Source organism: Lagopus muta, chromosome 13 (genome assembly GCF_023343835.1).
Source record: "Lagopus muta isolate bLagMut1 chromosome 13, bLagMut1 primary, whole genome shotgun sequence".
Classification (NCBI taxonomy): domain Eukaryota; kingdom Metazoa; phylum Chordata; class Aves; order Galliformes; family Phasianidae; genus Lagopus; species Lagopus muta.
In genome coordinates, this window is record NC_064445.1 from 2,709,501 (window position 1) to 2,728,478 (window position 18,978).

Genomic DNA, 18,978 nt, shown 5'->3' on the forward strand with positions numbered 1-18,978 from the left:
GGGTCTTTTTCCTAACTGCCTTTCCTCACAAATGAAATAATATGAATAGTTTATTTACATTATCTAAAATAACGTAATGTAATTCTATTAGGCTAATGTCTTGATTCCTCATTTTGAAAAAGAGAAGTATTTTGCCTCGGGTCGAAATTAAGATTCAGCATGCACAGCACAGCCGCTAAAGGGAGGCTTTAAATCTTAATGTGGGCTTGTTCTTTAAGTAGAGACTGACTGATCTTTAACAGTGAGAAGGCTCCATCAAGAGGTGGGACAAGGTTCGTTAAAGTCCAGTAAGAAAATTCATCTTAACACGAGGCATCCTGTCACTTTTATCTCCCAAGGAAAAGCAGTAGTGGTTTCATCGCACGCAAGTCAGTGCATCTTTAAAATTTATTACAAAATAAGCTTTGTGTTTAATTCATCTCCTTGTGCAGTAACTGATGTCCATGAGGGACTCTGACCTGTCATTAGGCAGGACCAGCTTCACCATAACGCCGTCTGTGCCTTTGGATGTGTGATTCTTCATGATCCACATGGAAATTTTAGCAAGTGAGTTGAAAGAGATTCTTTTCAGAACAGTTTCAAAACATTTTTCTTAAGCTTTCATATTTTTGCTGTGCAGCACTGTTTTGGCACATGCTCAGAACCCATGACTCAGCACGGGTTGAAGTTCAAAGGCACTTTTGTACATTTCGTTCATTTTGGGTTCGAGTTATTTTCAGTTATTAGTTCTCAGATACGCTCCCAATATTACAAAACTTTAAATTTCTAATCAGTATTTTGATTACAGAATGTGAGCTTTGCTAGACTTACAGTGATATGGCCATCTACAACACTAGTAGCTCCAGTCCTGAAATTCTAGTGCTGGTGAGCTCCTGTGTCCTATGGCTCTTAAGGCTGCTCTTGAGTTCTTTTTTGCACCAATGAACCTGCCAATGTGCAGAGTTTGCTATGCCATGTCAGATATTAGATGGAGCTTGCACTTTTCCCCATTGACTGCTATAGAATCGTGAAGGTTGGAAAAGACCTCAAAGATCATCGAGTCCAACCGCCCTCTCCCAGGCTCTGTTTCCTCTGCAGTCCAACATATCTGTGTGCCACTGAGCAGAAGTGTATGAAATTGTGCAAAACCTTTGCATGGACACCGTGCTTTGAACTGAAGGTAGATGTGGGGATTGTGTGATGGCCATCCAGCAGGCTGGATTGTGGCTGCTCAAACACTGCATTTCAGAGGCCCGTGAGAATGGCTTCAAACACAAGCATTTTGCAGATGCAGTGGTTGTAAGTGAGGCCATGCAGCGTGCGTCTCACATATCTGTTGTTTTGCTGAGTCCTACCCAAAAAGATAGAAATAAGCCTACCCGTTTTAGTCAAGTGACTCCATGACTTGGATGTATTTTAAGTGGTGAAAAAGTTAAGAGTTCTGGCTCTGAACTCTTGGCATAAGTTCACTTGATTGCTTGTAAACCGTTGGTGTTCCTTCTCTGCACTGCTTTATTATTAAGAGTCTTGAATATGGTCAGGATGTTTCCTGCTGATAGAAACACCACTTCTTCGTGCTGTATACATTAGACCTTGTTGTATGATGTTTGCAGCATGGACGGTGCTCATTGTTCTGTGGTAATGAAGAAAGAGCAAACTAACACAAAATGTCTTCTTTTCAATAATACTGTTCAGAGGTTCAGCTCTCTTTTTGCAGCCTGTGTCTTTCACTGACTTGGTTGAGGACTGCAAACTTGCATCAGAACACCGTAGGCAGTGACTTCTGGGAAGATCATGAAAAAATAAAGTATGGCTAATGGTCCCAAGTTCCCCGCCTGTTCCCTTCTGGCAGTCATTCATGCTAATACAAAGTAAGCATAAAGCCTGGTGCCAAGATGAAATGATACTGATTTATGCTTGCTTTAAGAGATACTTCAGCTAAGGGGAATCTTCAGGGGCCTCCCTGAATTAATTCCTGATTGAACCAAAGCCTTAAACTTAAACATAGACCTTGCAGGGCTTGACAGCTGCCTGCACCATGCCTGTGGTAGCAAGGTGCTGAGCTCACAAGAGTATCTGTGTCCTAGGGCTTGGGTTCATCTGGGCTTGTTGGTGAGGCCCAGATGAGGCACTATGGGTCGGTTTGTACGCTTTCACAGGGATCCAGCTCTTTGCTGGATGTGGCCATGAAAAGCTTTCTCCTGTGCTGCTCTGGGGTTGCTGGGTTCACTGCTGGCTTAGAAGGATGGCATCCTGGTGCATGGGGATGAGCCTCAGTAGCATGTGTACCCTCCTCAGACCAGTGCCCATCATGACTGTGATGTTGAACAAAACTGCCATTACAAAATTGCTGGGGCAAGTAATGTTACTATTCAGAAAGGGGTTGTGATGAGGTGAGGGTTGGCCTCTTCTCCCAGGTAACAGGAATAGCATGAGAAGTGATGGCCTCAAGTTGCACCAGGAAAGGATCAGGTTGGATATTAAGAATGATTTATTCTCAAAAAGAGTGGTGAGTTATTGGCACAGGGTGCCCGGGGAGTGGAGTGGTGGTAGAGTCACTGTCCCTGAAAAGGGAAGACGTGACACTGCGTGATGTTGTTTAGCACCATAGTGGGGATGGGTTGGCGGTTGGACCAGATGATCCAAACTTTATGATTCTATGTGGAGAGCGTTCCCACTTTGGCAAACAGGTCAGTGGGATCTGGGGGAAAAAAGAGGCTGAAGGAGGAGGTGTGTGAGCTTGCTGATGAGCTGAGATGTGCCCAGCATCATGCTCAGGCACTCTCATATTTCAAATGTTGACCTCTTTGCTCCTGTGAATTGGTTGTGTGTGGGTGCTGGGCTACATTTCCTGCCCCATCTGCTTTGCAGTCATTGCGGGTTAAGCTTTGAAATCTGCTCTGTGCTCATTCTTGTTGGTAACATCCTTCAGATCCGTTCCATATCCAGGGGGTGTGAACAGTTGTGGGGTTATGGTGGTGGTATTTTGTTGTTTTTCTTGATTTTTTTTTTTGTCATTTAAACTTAAATCTGATATTTCTATTTGAAGCCGAATAATTTGAAATAATCCACTTCAGAATTAAAGTGGCATCTCATTATTTTTTATATTAAGATTTAAACTGATTGCATTCGCTTAAATTTACACTAAATCAATATTTGAGCTCTAGATGCTTCCCATTAGTGTATAAAGAAAGCTACAATCCAGGGAAATCTCGGGCAAAAAGCATAAAATTATGCTTAATTGCAAACAGTTCAGCGGGGCAGTTACCATTAATTCCTACTTAGGCAAAGTTTAGGTTAGGTGAGGTCTCTATTAGCCTTTTGATCTTATTATAATTAGCAACAATTGGTAACAATTAGTAACTAATTATAAAGATAACGTGCTTCATATAATGACTCCCATTTAAATGCAAGTCATGCTTGAATGTTTTCTTATGTAGCTGGTGCACCTATTAAAATATTTTTTCCATATTGTTAATTGAATTGCAGCTTCTAAGCAAAAGCATTTACACACAAATTGCAGATAACATTAGTAATCTCATAAATAAGAACTGTAAAAATTAGGAAAAGGCATAGCTGCTAACCACAGTCTTCTATTAGCATAAGAGAAATATCAAATTTACTGCAATGGCACAATCGATTGTAACTGTCACCAAGCAATTACAATCGATCTTTGTCTTTGGGGAAAAATAAGGTTCAATAGGATTAACTTCAGCTACTTTAATGAGTCTGTTTTGGCTACTGTAAGGTCACATTTCTATCTACACTATACTAATGCTTTGTATGCTCTTCTAATGTTTTCTCCTCTTAAAATCCCCAAATTGGGTTGAGTATGCCTTGTTTTTGTGGTGAAGGAAGATATGATGCCACTCTTGCCCTTCCCACCTCCAGCACGGAACCCTTTTTCCCTCCACCCAGCACAGTCTCAGGACAGGGGTGATGTGTGGGTTCCTATATGTGGTGTTCAGCTGAGCATCTGCTGTATGATAAAGGTGAAACCGGCCCTAGGAGTGCATGGATGCAAACAGCTCTGTCACTGCTCTGATTTGGCTCTCTCCTTCCAAGGGACAATATTTTGCTCTATTCCAGACAGGGACCTAAAAACACTTGAGCTGCTTCTCTCTTGGCCATGCTTGTGCATCAGGAGTGAAGCAACAACTCCTGAATGGGTCATATGTTGGCAACCCATTTGTACCTAGCTGCTGGAAAAAGGATGTCCTCGAAGTCTAGTTGCTCCATTTCTATTAAGGAAGTTTTTTTGGAGTGCCTAATTACCAGCACATGCACAATTCTGGTACATAGGAAAATAAATCTGTTGTAACAGGAAGACGATAGAATTTTTCCTGAATAATTAAACTGTCACAGCACATGAAATACAGAATACTTTCCTCTCTGTACCATCTAATGGGATATGACAGCGTGCGTACTGCTTGCTGTTACCTGGCCTCATCAGCTGTGTCTGAGTGCACCCATACCCACGTCACACTAAGCAGTGTTGGCACTGATCCTGGTCTATGAGAGATCCCATGCAGGCAAGACAAGCAGAGGATTCTTCTTGTCACACGTTAGCTGGGGTTCAACAGCATCGCTGCCAGCCCCTTAAGTAAACTAATGACTGAGGGCTGCATTTGGGAAGCACTGGGGCTATCAATTCCTATGTGTGTTATGGACCAAGCAGAGTCTGCATGCTGCTGGGTCCAGAGGAAAGTCAGAGCTGGAATTGTTAAATTTTTGGCTGTGTTGCACAGAGTAATGAGTGTTTCAGTAAAGGAATGCTTTCTCCTTTTATTTAAGAAATCCATTCCCTCTTTTATGCAAGGCATACAGTAATAGTAACAAGAAGCATCATTAACCTTCCTCTCAATTGAGGAGGAAGTGGTTGACTGCACTAAAATTACAACCAGTGGTATATTGGGTAACTAATGGGAATGCTAATTGAAGATAGTGTCAGAGGACAAATGTCCTCGAGACAGAGCTACTGGTGGTGCTTGCAACCATCTCAATCTTACTGCAAAGGGCAGCAGTAAAAAGGGAAATGACAGAGGGCAAAGCTGAAAGATGGGCAGAACTGCTGCAGGTTTACTGTGCCCAAATCAGAGGCAGTGGGCTGCTTTGCAGGCAGTTTAATTTCAGCTCAGCGTTGAGTTCCACAGGATGGAAATTTAAGTGTGCTGGAGAACGTTACTGCCTGTTTTTTTGTGGCAGTGAAAAAACTTAATGGTGTACTCTTTGCTCTGCTTTATTCTGTTTCCTAAGAGTGTTCTATAAAATCTGCATATCCCAAATTGCCCATGCTGACTTTTTAATGAGGAAACAGCTATGTGCTCACACCTTGGGACTTTGGATGTTGCCAATTAAATCAGCATAACAGATTGAAGTGAGATGGATGGAAGGGGTAAAGGCTCTCTTGTTCCATACTGCTCTGAGTTGCTTGTGGAAGGAAATGGTGTTCTGTGTTAAAATTGGGCTCTTTCTCATGATAGTCATGTTAGAGCAAAATGAGAGTTTATCTTCTGCTCTCTTGTGGATGCGTGTTTGGGAATTGCTCTGTTGGATTGAAGTTTTGTGTTTGTTTTTGTTTCAGTTCAATAAGTGTTCTGTTGCTGATGAAGTAGATGTTCTGGAGATATACAGACAATGTATGTATATATTGTATATATTGTTTTATTATCTTACATGCTATGGAGCCATTCAAAGTAATGGCTGAATGTCATTTTCTGTAAAACAAGAATTACCCTCTGCTTTAGTTAGTAGCATCCAGGATTACTGAAACAGGGTTTAAATGTTCTTTCACTGGGTTTTTTCGTGGCTCTATTTGTTTTTCTCAATTTCTATGGTTTTATTTATCAGAGAAACCTGTGCAGGCAGATTGGAGACAGAAAACATGAACATGGGGAAAAAATGGGTGAAGCTGTTCAGTTGCTGGTTCCCACTTCTTTTACGTAAGCACTTCTGGGGGTAGGGGGGTGAGCATAGCATGTATCCTGCTTCAGGCACTCTCCTTGAAGCTTTTCCATAGTGGTTCAATGTCTGTGCTGTGGTCAAAATGTTGTGGTCATCCTCTTACGGATGAAGATAAAAGGAAAAAACATTTCTAATTGCTTGTGGAGCAAGAGAGAAAACAACTCGCAGTTGAGTCTTGGATTTATGACCTTCATAGTTTATTCCTTTCTAGTTAATTCTCTCCAAGATGTGTCATGGTTATATTGTCCCCATTTCTTGTCTGACATTTAATTACATTAGTTCACTGACAAACTATTATTAAACAACCTCAATCTATTTTAATAGCTGGTTTTCTAATTAAATACCTGTGATGTTTTTGTTCTCAGTCCTTGGCTTCAGGCATCTAACTTGTTGCTATCCAATGTCCCGAATCTCTTCTTTATTTTCATTCCTATTCAGACATACTTGCACTGGGAGAGCTTGTCTCTGGAAGCCCTGTGGTAGGGTTAAAAGACCAGTTAGAAGGCTATTGCTTCCTGCAGAGGAATGAAAAAAGGAGGTTTGTGGCTTGGAACACACAGAAGTTGCCCAGGGTGCGTCCGGTTTGACCGTACCTCTCCGTGGGGTCCTGAGGAGTGACAGCTAAGCGTCACAAATTGAGCTCAGTTTTCACTTTTTTTGTACCTTTTGTTATTATTTTTAAAGATTATTCTGAGTAGTTGTGTGTCAGCTCAATTATATTACTAAACTGCCTGCAAAATGCAAGAAAGTGTTCTAATATTGGTACAGAACCTTCAATGCCCTGACGTAATCCTCCTACTGCGCTGCCTTTAAACATTTACACATTTCAGGAGAACAGCAACTCAATTAAAATCAGTAAGCAAATGCAAATTATATTTAATTTAAATATTTATAGATTATTTTTTTTTAAAGCTTTCAAATTAGAATTAGACGTTGAACAGCAAAACTGGTGGCATCTGAATGGTAATTTTACTTCTCAGCCCAATTAGGAAACTAGTCAGGAATGCAGTTAATAAGTTATTATATGTGAGGAAATATTTCATAAAGTTTTCTGCGCACAGGACTTGTAAAATCTGTTGTTCTTATGGAAAAGGAATAGTTTGGAAAAATTCTTTTCCTTCTGATAGATTTTCAAAAGCTTACACGCGATCTCTTGGCTGTGTGGGAGATGCAGTTCTTCCTGCTGTACTGAATACAACTGTGAAAAAAATCTCACAAGCCTAAGAGATGAAAAAATGCCAATATGCAGATGCACTTTGTTTATTAATGCTTAGCATGTTAAATTGAAGCATGTGATTATCCCAGGTGATTTTAATTAGTCAATGCGTATAAAGCGTGTATGTAAATATTTTCAGAGTAGAAGTACAGGCCATTCTATGATTCTATGATACGGACCTTCATGAGGACATTCTAAAAATCTTAAGTATGTTCCAATCCTTAATGAACGATGAAATTATTAGGATGAGTGATGAAATTATTAGGATTAAAATCTCTCATGATATCCCTCCAAATCCTAAAGCAATATCATTTTCATAGCTCAGACCCCTTGGATTATTTTCTTATATATGGTTCAGCCCTGAATAATGAACTGTCAAGGCTTCTTCAGGGACAGGTCCAAACTCTTGGATTGTCACTTCTGTTTCCCTTAAAAATGGTTTTATTCCCTGCTACACTCTTTTATTTTGGGAGACAGAACCCAGGATAGTGCCTTCAGCCCCAAATGTAGTAGCTCAGCGTGGACTTCACTGGGATTTTTGACCTGCACACAGTATAAATTGGGTTGCATCCTTAGGCTGCTGTAGGAGATGGAGTTGCCAGTTACGAGTTACTTTCGTTGGAGAAAGGACTTTTCAAAGGCAGAGGTTTTGCAGTGCTTAAAAGCAGACAGCAATGTGGAGCCAAGAACATGCAATGACTGTTCCACCACAGGATCCTCTCATGTAAGAGCACAATGTCCAAGCCTCCTGCACCTTATGCTTGGCTTTCTTCCATCTTCCACGAGCACTGATGGCTTGGTTTTTGGTATGTCAGTGTGAAAGTAAGCCTGTGGTATAGCTGAGATCAGTTATTTTCAGTAACTTTCCTGTGTATTTCCATGCTTAGAGATATCTGTGCCTTCACTCTGCTCTTGTTTCTGAGCTGATCCTGCTTTGGGGCTGAACTGGTGGCACAGGCACTGTGTGCTGAAACCAGTACGCATCTGCTAATGTCCTTCCTTGTAGTGCTGCATCTTCTTCTCCTCATTCCCACTCACTTTGCACTTCTATACTGTTAGCTATCCACAGGAAACTCTTGGGCACAGATTTCCATCTTTCTCGGATGCCTTACAGGCTCTAGCAGAATGATCCTTGGCTGGTGCTGTTTCAGGGCTCTGGGGTCTGCATCAGTGCAAAGGGTTCATTGGTGAGTTTTGTCAGTTTATTTTCCTTTACATTCCTGCCTTGCCGCAGCGATGTTTTGGAACAAGAGGTGTTCAGTTCCACACATCCATGCAGATGGGGAAGGGTCTGGAGAGGAAGAAGTACGAGGAGCAGCTGAGGTCCCTTGGTTTCTTTGTCCCAGAGCAGAGGATCTGAGGGGAGCCCTCATGGCAGCCTACAGCTCCTTACAGCATGTTCCTGCATGGGGTTGGACTCATTGATCCTTGTTGGGTCCTTTCCAATGGAGGATATTCTATAGTTCTGTGCTAACCCTGGCCTGGGTTCCTGCACAGGGCTGACCCTTCCTGCCATGCTGTGTTTCACAATACATGCAGCAGCTCATTGCTATGATCATAATGGTAAGAAGAAGCCATTTGCTGCTTTGGGTAAATTAGTTGGAGATTGATGAATGAGAAGACCAAGATGAAAGCCAGATACTAGTGTTTATTTTTCTTGTATTCCACCACCCTGTTTTTCATTTCTTTCTGATGTTTCGGACTGGTATCTAATCGTGTTGTAAACATAACCAGGAAGAATAAGCAGAGGTGGAAACAAGCCAAGTTTCAATTGGATTACTGAAGGGCAATTTCCAAAGCCATCTGAATATACTACAGCCAAATTCGACTCTGCTGTTTCATAGAGTTTTTAATTGATTAATGTATGTATTTAATTTCATGGCCTTTAGTAGCTTTTTTTTAATGACCATTTGAATTTGTTTCTGTTTATGGGTGACTCAGATTATTTACTTTTCTAGCTCAGGGGTGCTGGAACATCATATGTCATGCTATACTGCCTTTGATAGTCAATCAGTAACTGCAAAAGGTAGAAATCCTCGTTGCTCAGAAATCTGTTGTTATATTCCCTCTGCTAATTTGTCACACAAACTACTTTAATTACCAAAGTTAATGCTTAGGGGTCCAATTGCTGAAAATTTTGAAGACAGATTAAAGCATAGCAGCTAGAGCTGGTTTGTTGTGTTTGCAGAGGAGTGATTCCAGTGAGCGCGAGCTTGCGTCACTTTAAGTGGGGGAAGAGATTTAGTTGTAAAACAGACTAAATAAACAAGTCAAGTGGAGAGCAGAGAGCTGTGAGCTCTCAGTGATGTTTGTGTGACGAATGCTGCTTGTATCTGAAGCTGTTAATTGTTGGCAATTTTTGCATGATGTTGTGAGGTTTGAATTGCCCATAGCTACGCTCGATCATAAAATACCAAAACCACAATGAATTCTGAGTTAATTACAGCTGACCAAGTCATTCAATTAACAGGAGTTTATCTAATGGACTAATTTAATGAGGGCATGTGAAATTTACTGCATACAAGCAACAGAAAGGTTGAGATTTAAAGGATGAACAAAGTTCTTCATTCCAATCTCTCTCTCTCTCTTCCTCCCCACTTAAGGTCTCCGTGGCATGTCTCCATCCCAATCCAGCTCTGTGCCATCCACTAGTACAGAGTTTTGCAGAGAGCCCACTAAAGACATACTAGCAAGACCCTGAATCACAGACGGAGCAAATTGACATTGATTGTGACCTTGTGGCCCCAAACCCTCTTGGGATCAGCTACCGAAGGGACTGAACTTGGCTCTTTTCTGGAAATTATTTGCTGCCTGGGACCTTTTCCTTGTGAATGAAGGCTGATGGATACACGTGTTCAGGTGACACTGTGTGACAGATGCTCACTGTGCCCCAACGCCCTGCCCTGGCTTTGCAGCCACGCGCCAGATGTGCAGACAGCAGCAAGGAGTTCCCTCCCCTGAGTGCAGATGCTCTCTTTCAAGAAAGAAGTAAGTGTTGGGCATTAAATGCTCGTCAAGCTTATTGCTGTATGCTCAGATGACAAATACGGGCCCTCTGTCCTGCACGGCTGTGTTGGCTGGTTTAGGAACATACCTGCTTCTGTGGGGGGCAGGCAGGTCTCTGATATGAGGTGATATGAAGTGGTTCCAGCTCTCTCTTTAGGAAGCTTTACTTGCTTTGAAATGCTTCATTAGCAAATACTGCTTCTTACTTCTTTTGTTTTACCTAGCTCAGGTCTCCTCCTTCTTTTATTCTAAATTGATATGTGCTTTAGCTAAAATGTTCTTGGTAGCCAAACCACTGCTGGGTTCATCTACAGGATAGTCTGCTGTTCATCCATCTCACTTCTTTACAGTCTAAGCTGAATCTCAGGGGACTAATATTCTGAACCAAGTGGCTTCAGGCTATTCTTCTGGAAAACAGAGGTACTTAAGCCTTTCTAAGGAAAATAATTTAGTCAACAGTGCAAGAGACCTGTCTCCAAGCCAACCTACTTGGAAAAATTGCCACTGCAATAATTGCAAACATTTTGTCACAATAATACTGATGATGCCTTTCTGTTATCGCCAGCATTTCTTTCTTCCTCTTACTGCAGGACAGCTGTTCTTGCACTCTCCTTTGTGGTTCTGCATTAGAAATGATTTGGAATTTGTGATTGATGCCACAGGACTGGCTATTGAGCAGAGTTGTTTTTCTTTTGTTTTCGGTGTTTTTTCCTGCAGATTGATACAGCTAAAACCGTTTGGAAGTGAGAAATACATTGCTGCAGTGCTGCTGGCAGGGCAGTAGGCATTACCTTCCCAGTTCTGTAGATCCTCTTTTGGAAGGATCCTGATCTTTTATGGAGAAGGTGGAGAAAATTCCAGATACGTGTTTGCCCTCCTCCCTTTGCCAACCTGTCTGATCAGCAACAAAGATTCATTAAGGTTGGAAAAGCCACTAAATTCACCAGAGTCAATCATCAACCCACCCCTCCATGCCCTTAACCATGTCTCTCAGTGTCACAGTGCTGGGTTGCAGGTACTTGGGAACACACAGCTGAGGGGCTGACACAGTTCTCCCTCTGTCCCCTCCTGATGTGTTGATTCTAGGCAATCTCATCCAAATAACAGCAATTTCCTGCCCTCTCTTCAGGTATTGGTGTATCAGTGTTTCTATGTACAATTTAGCCTGCAGAAATACAGATTGAAGTACAGATTGGTCTACAATTGCAAAGTTAGTGCAGAGGTTTGGGCTTCATTATTTTTAACTTTGCTTCTCTTTTGATTTCTTTTTTTTTTCTAAGTATTTTGAGAACACATACAGATAAAGAGCAGGCTCCTGCAGCTGTGCTGGTGAGTTGCTCACTGCTGTCCTGCACCACTTGCGTGTTGTATAGGGAAAACTTCTGCAAGGGTTTGTCCTCCTGGCTTTGTTCCCATGGGTTGCTATATGGAAAAGAAGATGTGGGGCAAAGCTGTGAAACGAGGGATTCTTTAAACTTTCTGATTTTTAATGATTTCATCTTGTTGATGTTAGAAGGCTTAGGGTGCTTGAATAGATGACCTTATTGGTCTTTTTCAACTTTAATGATGTCCTCCGATGCAGGAAGAGATGGAATGTTTTTGCCCTAGTGCTCTGCATTTGGTGCTAGGTTTTGTCAGTGCTTTGCACAGGGCTGGGGAGCAGCAGATCCAAGTGGCCACAGTTGGCTTTGAGGGAGATTTTTCAAGAACAGGCAGGACCAGAACCGGTGACAAACGTGCTGGCATTGGCAGCAGAGATAACTGGTGAATGTTTCAGAAGGCAGACAATTACCACGTTCCTTGGGAGACTACTGGTATTTGGACTAGAGCACCAAAGAACCGAAGGGTTCATTTTCAAAAAGGGCATTAAAGAGGATGCAGAGACTGCTTGAGTTCTGCTCAAGGAAAGCATTCATTTTGCTCTCCTGCCAAGGGCAGGAATTATTTGTTAGAATTTATCTAAGGGAGAACAACTTTCTGGCGGAGAAATGGATGAACGCCTCTAACAACATTGGCACATTATTGCTTGTAGATTTTGGTAGTTAGTTAGTGAAGATTTGTAATCTAGAAAAAAAAATAATATTTCCATGAAAGATCCACCAGTTTTTGCATTTGTTGCTGCCCAACAGTAAATATACATTTGAGAATAAATGTGAACATAGAATCATAGAATCACCAAGGTCGGAAAAGACCTAAAAGGTCATCCAGTCCAACCGTTCACCTATTCCCAATAGCTCCCACTAAACCATGTCCCTCAACCATGAAGAAGAACCATGCAGGCTGCTTCTGGAGGAGTATTTCTACATTTCTCCCTGTAGATGACTGCAGTAGAATAGTTCTGTGTTCTCTCAGGAGAGACAAAACCCATAGCCTACCTGTGTGCACTACCTCTGTGTTGAACTTGGGAACACTGCCATCTCGTTTTTATCCATCTCGAATAATCTTCTCCCATCCACTGGCTGCCCTCTAAGCACAGTGACTTGTCATTTAAAAAGAAGATAAAATTAGTGTCTGACTCTATTTTTAAAATGCTTTCCATCCTTGCATTTCCTGGTTCTGCCCTCCCATTGGGAATGTTGCTTGCTGGGAGAGCTTCCCTTATTCCAGGGGTGATGGGTAGGAAGGATCCACGTGATGGCCTATCTACAGGGTTTACCAACTGCCCTGCTACTCGTCCGCTGGATGTAGGCCAGGGTGTCCTGACTTCAGTGTTGAGAAACCAAGCAGAGAAGGCACCTCCAGCTGGATTTCATACAGAGCTATTTGTCTGTGAAAGTGCCAGCAGATTTAAATTACTGCTGCTGTTGTCAACAAGTTCCTCCTGCATGTTCTGTAACGATTAAGGTCCTTAGAGGTTTTGGATCACTTATGTTTCTCAGTGTAGCTACAGATTGTGAACATAAGGGTTGCATCAAGTATATTAAATAATGAATTGAAAGGCAGAAGTTCCTTTTCTTCTCTTTGCTGTTGGTAGAAAAATTCCTGCTGACTCCACTTTGTTGCTACTGCAAAGGATAACCTGATCAGGTAGCTAAATGTTAACTTCAGACTTGCCAGCTCTTCTACTTGATGTATAATTGCTCTCAGAAACAGCTGCTGCCTTCCTGCTACCAGTGCCAGGGAGCATTTTGTTTGATGGCTTAATCAACGTGTTATTCTACAAGGAACCATTTGTGGATTCAAATACGGATGTGGGGTGATATTTTCTTTTCTTTTTTGGAATTGCAGTTGCAGTTGAGGGCATCTCCATGAAGAAACTAGTTGGAGAGAAGCTTCTTGCAGCATCACAGTGTTGGAAATATGAGGAGGAGACTTTCCAGCATCTTCCAGTGCTCCACTGATTCAGTGGATTTATGCTGAAAACTTTTAGCTGGTCTGCAAGTTGTTTATTACATGCAAAGGGAAATGATAGGCACTTCTTTTGGGGTTTCCTTTTCCAGGCATCAGAACAGATTAAAGCAAAGATAAAGAAAAAAAATAAAAACAAAAATGCAACAGAGAAATATAATATTTACTGCTTAATTGTCTATCTATACAACCCATTTCTAATGGTCGTGACATGGATGCTCTGTCTTGATTCCCACTTGTTCTCAGGCGATGTATGCTGTTGCTCCATCATCAGTTAGGTGGTTATGTGAAGACTGATGCTCCTGTCAAAAAATGGTGGTAGGAAACCAGCATTTCTAGGGATGAAAAGCAAGCTGGAAATAGCAATCTCTTCTTTCTTTTCTGGATAACATCCATGGGCTTTCCAGTTCCTTTATTATTTTAGTCTGTAGAACTGGCTGTGTTGTTAGGTGGAGCAAATCACAAAACATCTAGGTGTAGTCTTCAGGGAATCTGTGTGGTGCTCAATTTTGCCAAAGCGGATCCTAGGAATGATAGGCCCGTTACCAGGGAAATCGTGTCCTTCCGACTTGTACCAGCTCGACAAATGGGTTCTGATTGCATGTTTCAGGCATCACTGCTCTCCCTGGATTTGTTTCTGTGCTCAGCAGTGTGGATGGGCAGTTTTCTCTTTTGTCTTTAAGAGTTTATGAACTGTGGAATAGCTGTTGCTTGTCCTCTTTAGAAGTGAATGAGATAAATATTTAGCAGGGCTTTTTCAGGACATCAACACCAGTATCTGGAAGCAGGCTACCGAGGAACAGCCATTACAGGTTTGCTCTGCTCTTTTCCTTGGTTTCAGCTCCTTAACTACCAAGACACCAAATCAAATGGACCATTGAGAGGTTCAGATTACTAACACACCCTCGCTCAGCATTTACAGAGTTTTATTTCATGAGAAGAGAGAAAAGAATGAATCTTTCTGCTCCATTACAAAGACTGATGCCTTTTACACTGAGCAACGCTTTACTTGTTAGGTTTTGTTTTGTCGTTGTCTTTTCCCCTAGATATAAATTCCATCAAAACTCTTTATTGTCACATTGGATGAAAAGCCTCTACTGCTTGTAGCATTTTAATAATATTTCAAAAGCCAATATCTGGTGACTTCTAGAAGAGACATTTCCATCTGGATTTAGCTTCTGTGGTTCATGATTCTGGCTGGTGTTTATCACTTCAGTACATCCAGTAACCCAGGTTTTTTTGGGGGGTTGGCACAGTGAAAAGTGTTATTGTTATTGTCCTTGGATTTGGAAGAGCATGTAGGTCAGGTTTCATGTTAAATTTTCTTTTGAAAAGTATTGCAAAGTAAAGATGATCATAAAATCATATTTTTGTGACCGGCTTCTTCAGTTCTCAAGACACTGTTTTTCCATTTGCAGAACCTCAGATACAACAGCATGAAGGTCAGATTTTCATTTGATAAAACTCTTTATTTACTGGGATTGCATATAATCTTGTTCTCTCAGTATTTGTGTGTCTGCAGTTCTGTTGAGCTGAGCATAAGTGGGACCAAAACCAGAACCAACTGTGTTTATCCTGAAGATCATGACAACAAACTCACTCTGTGTGTCTCAGAAGAGATGGTAACTCTTGTTGAATCCCAACATGTACATACAGTTTAGGTACTAATTTGGTTCCTGTACTGTCAATCATCCACAACAGTGTAAGACTTCCTCCATCTTCTGCTGTGGAGATTGCTCATCATTAGATAATCTTGTTTTTTCTCTCCTTCCTTTTCTCCCTAATATCTTCCTAACTAGGGATGCCCAATTATGTCCTAATTGACTTCTTTCTTTTTCTGGATGGGCTTTCCTTCTGACTTGGGGCTAACGCTGGCCTGCTTTCTTTGCTGGATATTCTTGAATATTTTTGTAGCTCCTTTGAGACAAGCTATTAAAAAAACGAAATCCCTAATTTATCCAGCTCGTGGATAAGCTTCAATTCGCTTCATAACTCCCTGTAATGAGCAGAAGGGGGAGCCTACCTATTTTCTAAAGCTTAGCATCTCTATCATATCCTATATGAACAGAAATGTAACCATTGTTGCTAGCATCTACTTTCCCCTGCTTATTTTAACACTTGCTGGGTAGGCTAATCAGTACTTCTGACTGCAGTTATGATGATCCACAGTCATCCAACACAGGTTGCATAAGCTTGCGTTTTAAATGTTAGGCGAGGGTATGCATCCTGTGTCCTGAAGATGTTTCTTTCAGTAGCTACATTTTCAGCTTGCTTCTTTGCAGATCTTTCAGGAGGCTTTTCCTAGTTTATTCTTAGCTTCTCCTGACACCCACAAATGACTGCAGAAGGATGGGTTCTCTCCATTGCGTAATGACTGTTAGCACACAAGGCTCTTTCATTTCTTTGGGCCAATAACTGGAGGAGAACAGCTGACCCTTACCTTCTTTTATTTCGAGAGGTAGCACTGACTCATGGTGCTCTGTAACCTTGTGGGGGATTCTTCCATAAAAGCAGTGATGCATTAAGAGGAGAAGTAGATGGGATGAGAGAAAATAGCTTCAGCTACTGTGAGTTATTTGTGTCCATTTGGCAACCTGCTTTTACGCTCACATTAATACCATATTGCCCTAGTGTTCTGACATATGAATTAATGGCATAAACACTTATGAAATAATAACTAGTTTATTCAAAGACTTGTAGCTATGCAGTAAGATTGTTGGGTGCTTTGGGTGATGGCCTCCTTAACTTAGTCTCATATATGCTGGTTTAGTGATGGGTGCTTTTTACAGGGTGACTTGGAGCATTTAGGGAAATGTTTTCAAATGAAGAGAGGGGAGATTTAGATTGGATATAAGGAAGAAGATTTTTACGGTGAGGATGGTGAGGCCCTGGAAAAGATTGCTCAGAGTGGAAGCTCCGTCCTTGAAGACATCCAAGGTCAGCCTGGACCAGGCTCTGAGCACCTGATGGAGCTGTAGGTGTCCCTTTTCATTGCAGTTGGACTAGATGAACCTTAAGGATCTCTTCAAATTCAGATGATTCTATGTTTTTCTTGTCTGACCCGTTTCTGGGTTAGGGAGAATCTGTTTTAGGTTGAGAGTAATCAGGATTCAATCACTGCCAGATCCACACGATAGGAGGAGGCATTAAGAGAACCTATCACGTTACCAAAGCAGCTGGTAGAGACCTAAAACATGACATTGGAAGGTGGTTTGCTATTATCATAATACTGAATGCCTTATCTTCAGGCCCTGTAAAATGACCTTAGTCTGGCAATGTGATGTATGAGGTGCAGAGGGGTTCTCACAGTTATTTTGGCTTCATGTTGCCACTCAGAAGGAACGTGGAAGGAACTGAGCCAACTCATGCATTTCTTCAGTGTAGCCTTGCAGAGTGGCTTATTGGAACCATCACAAACAAGACATCTGTCTGACATCCTGCAGTGAAAGTCACAGCTACTTGTGAAATATCCATCACCCACCACAGTTCTTTGGCTCCTTAGCAGGCCAGTAACACTGTGTTATTAAAGTGCATTTTGTTATTGTTGTATTTTAGTAAGAGTGAGAAAGGACTTCTGGGCTAGAGATAGATGATCCCCTCTGACATATGCCATGAGAAGGACACCAGGTCTGGAAGTGGATTCAGTACTTAAGGTTTCATTTAATATCCCCCCAGTGACCTTTTGTAGGAGGAGATCTAGGGGTGTTAATGCCCAGAGTAGTCTGTGAAAGGCGATGTGCTTTTAATCAGCTTCCAATAGTAGGATAATAAAACCCTTAATCCTTTTAGTATTCTGCTTTTATGATCTCTATTTTCTGCAAGGTCACTAAAGCAGTAAACAATGGGGAAGATACGAATTGAAGGAGTTGAATTTGTAGAGCAGTGGGGGGGGAAAAACAACAAAACAGTATAGAGTGTTCTTCTTTTTCCAACTCTTTTTGAGGGAGCCAAATCCTGCAGAGCACAGACTGAGCTGTTTCCCATGGCACTCATCACAATAGATTTCCAATATAGCTTCAGCTGCTTCTTGCGTTCCCCAAGCATCCTTTGTTACATTCAGATTGAGAATTTGGGCTTTTTCCTCTTGTTGGGAGACAAATCTGGTAGTTTCTTGGGAAGGAGGGAACTTAATTTTATAGTTGAGGACTCACATTTATTTTGGTTTCAATAAGTTGATTTTCTTTTAAATAAACAAATGAAAACAAACCGTCCCACCCTCCCCCCAGAGCTGTCATCTGCTGCATGTACTGATTTCTGCTGGTGACAATTTTTGCACAAAGGTTGGATGTTGTACAAAAATGTTGCTCTGAAGATGTCATTGAAATGTCCACAGAGTGGCTTATATTCTCAGCTGTGGTGAACTCTGCCCTGGTGTAACAGATGCTCATTTCCCTTGACTTCGTTAGGCCATGTATACAGAAACTAAACCTATCTGGCTGTTTGCATGTTAAAGCAGCACAACACTGATTCACTCATCTCTGGTGGGCTCTTGGCATTCAAGTGCAACTACTGGGTCAATTCCAATGTCCATCCAGCCCAGCATCCTGTTTCCAACAGAGACCTGTAAAAGGAGGAATGCTGGGCCAAGGGCAAACACACAGAGCTCTTAATCTCCCAGGCTTCAGTGATTTCTGCTTAGGGATTTCCTAAGCCAAATCTGGTCTTATCCTGTTTAATAGCTCCAAATTAATATTTTTTGTTGTGTGTTATTTTGTTTAATTGCTTTTTAACTCATCTAAAACTTAGCATTCGTGACATTCTGTGGCAATGAGTCCAGTAGTTTTAACCATGTGTTTCTGAAGAAGTTCTACTGGTACAGGTTGCACAGAAAGGTGGTGGTGCCCCATCCCTGCAGACACCCAAGGTCAGGCTGGATGAGGCTCTGAGCACTGATGGAGCTGTGGCTGTCCCTGCTCAGTGCAGGGAGTTGGACCAGATGGCCTTTAAGGGTCCCTTCCAACTCCAACAATCCTATGACTGCTACTGGAGGATGTCACTGTGTCACTCATGGTGGCTGCTCTTAGTGTCTCAGAGGAGAACTTAATACCTCAGAGATGGGCAGTTATTCACTGAATTTTCTTAGGAGATGAGTGCATTATTCAGGCAGCCATTAGAGTGTACTGCTGTAATGAACATAGTAGTTCAGATGCCATATAAACTGTGCCTGCTTTCACTATGGGTGATGTCACTTCTACCTGCATAAATTGCTTTTGAATGTACCTTTTACCTCTAATTTAGTAACATCCTGTACCACTGAGCAGATTTTTCTTTTCTCCTGCATAGAAAAATCATTATTTTATCAGTTCAGAATCCATTGCATTTTTGTTTATTCTTTGATTCATTTTTACTTGTATGTTGTAGAACAAGTAACTTTTGTCCCGAAATACTAAATAATTGCTTTACTACGGATATTTTGGTTAGTTAAAAATGTAGGTAAGCCCCAATTATCTGTACCCATGTACTTT

The 18,978-nt window shown here is 41.6% G+C and overlaps 1 protein-coding gene across 9 annotated transcripts in view; it reads left to right on the forward strand.

The window, feature by feature from the left end:
• The window catches only part of HTR2C (5-hydroxytryptamine receptor 2C), a 203,931-nt gene that overhangs the window by 114,810 nt on the left and 70,143 nt on the right, over nucleotides 1–18,978 (forward strand). For 7 of the 9 annotated variants that reach the window (XR_007379620.1, XR_007379617.1, XR_007379621.1 and 4 more), the window contains exons 1-2: nucleotides 8,866–9,021; nucleotides 9,763–10,147. The exons of 1 other annotated variant lie outside the window; for it this stretch is intronic. The gene's annotated coding sequence lies outside the window, so the exon portion shown is untranslated. Of the gene's footprint in view, nucleotides 1–8,865; nucleotides 9,022–9,762; nucleotides 10,148–18,978 lie in introns of those variants that run through there. One more of the 9 variants, XR_007379615.1, reaches the window with a different exon arrangement.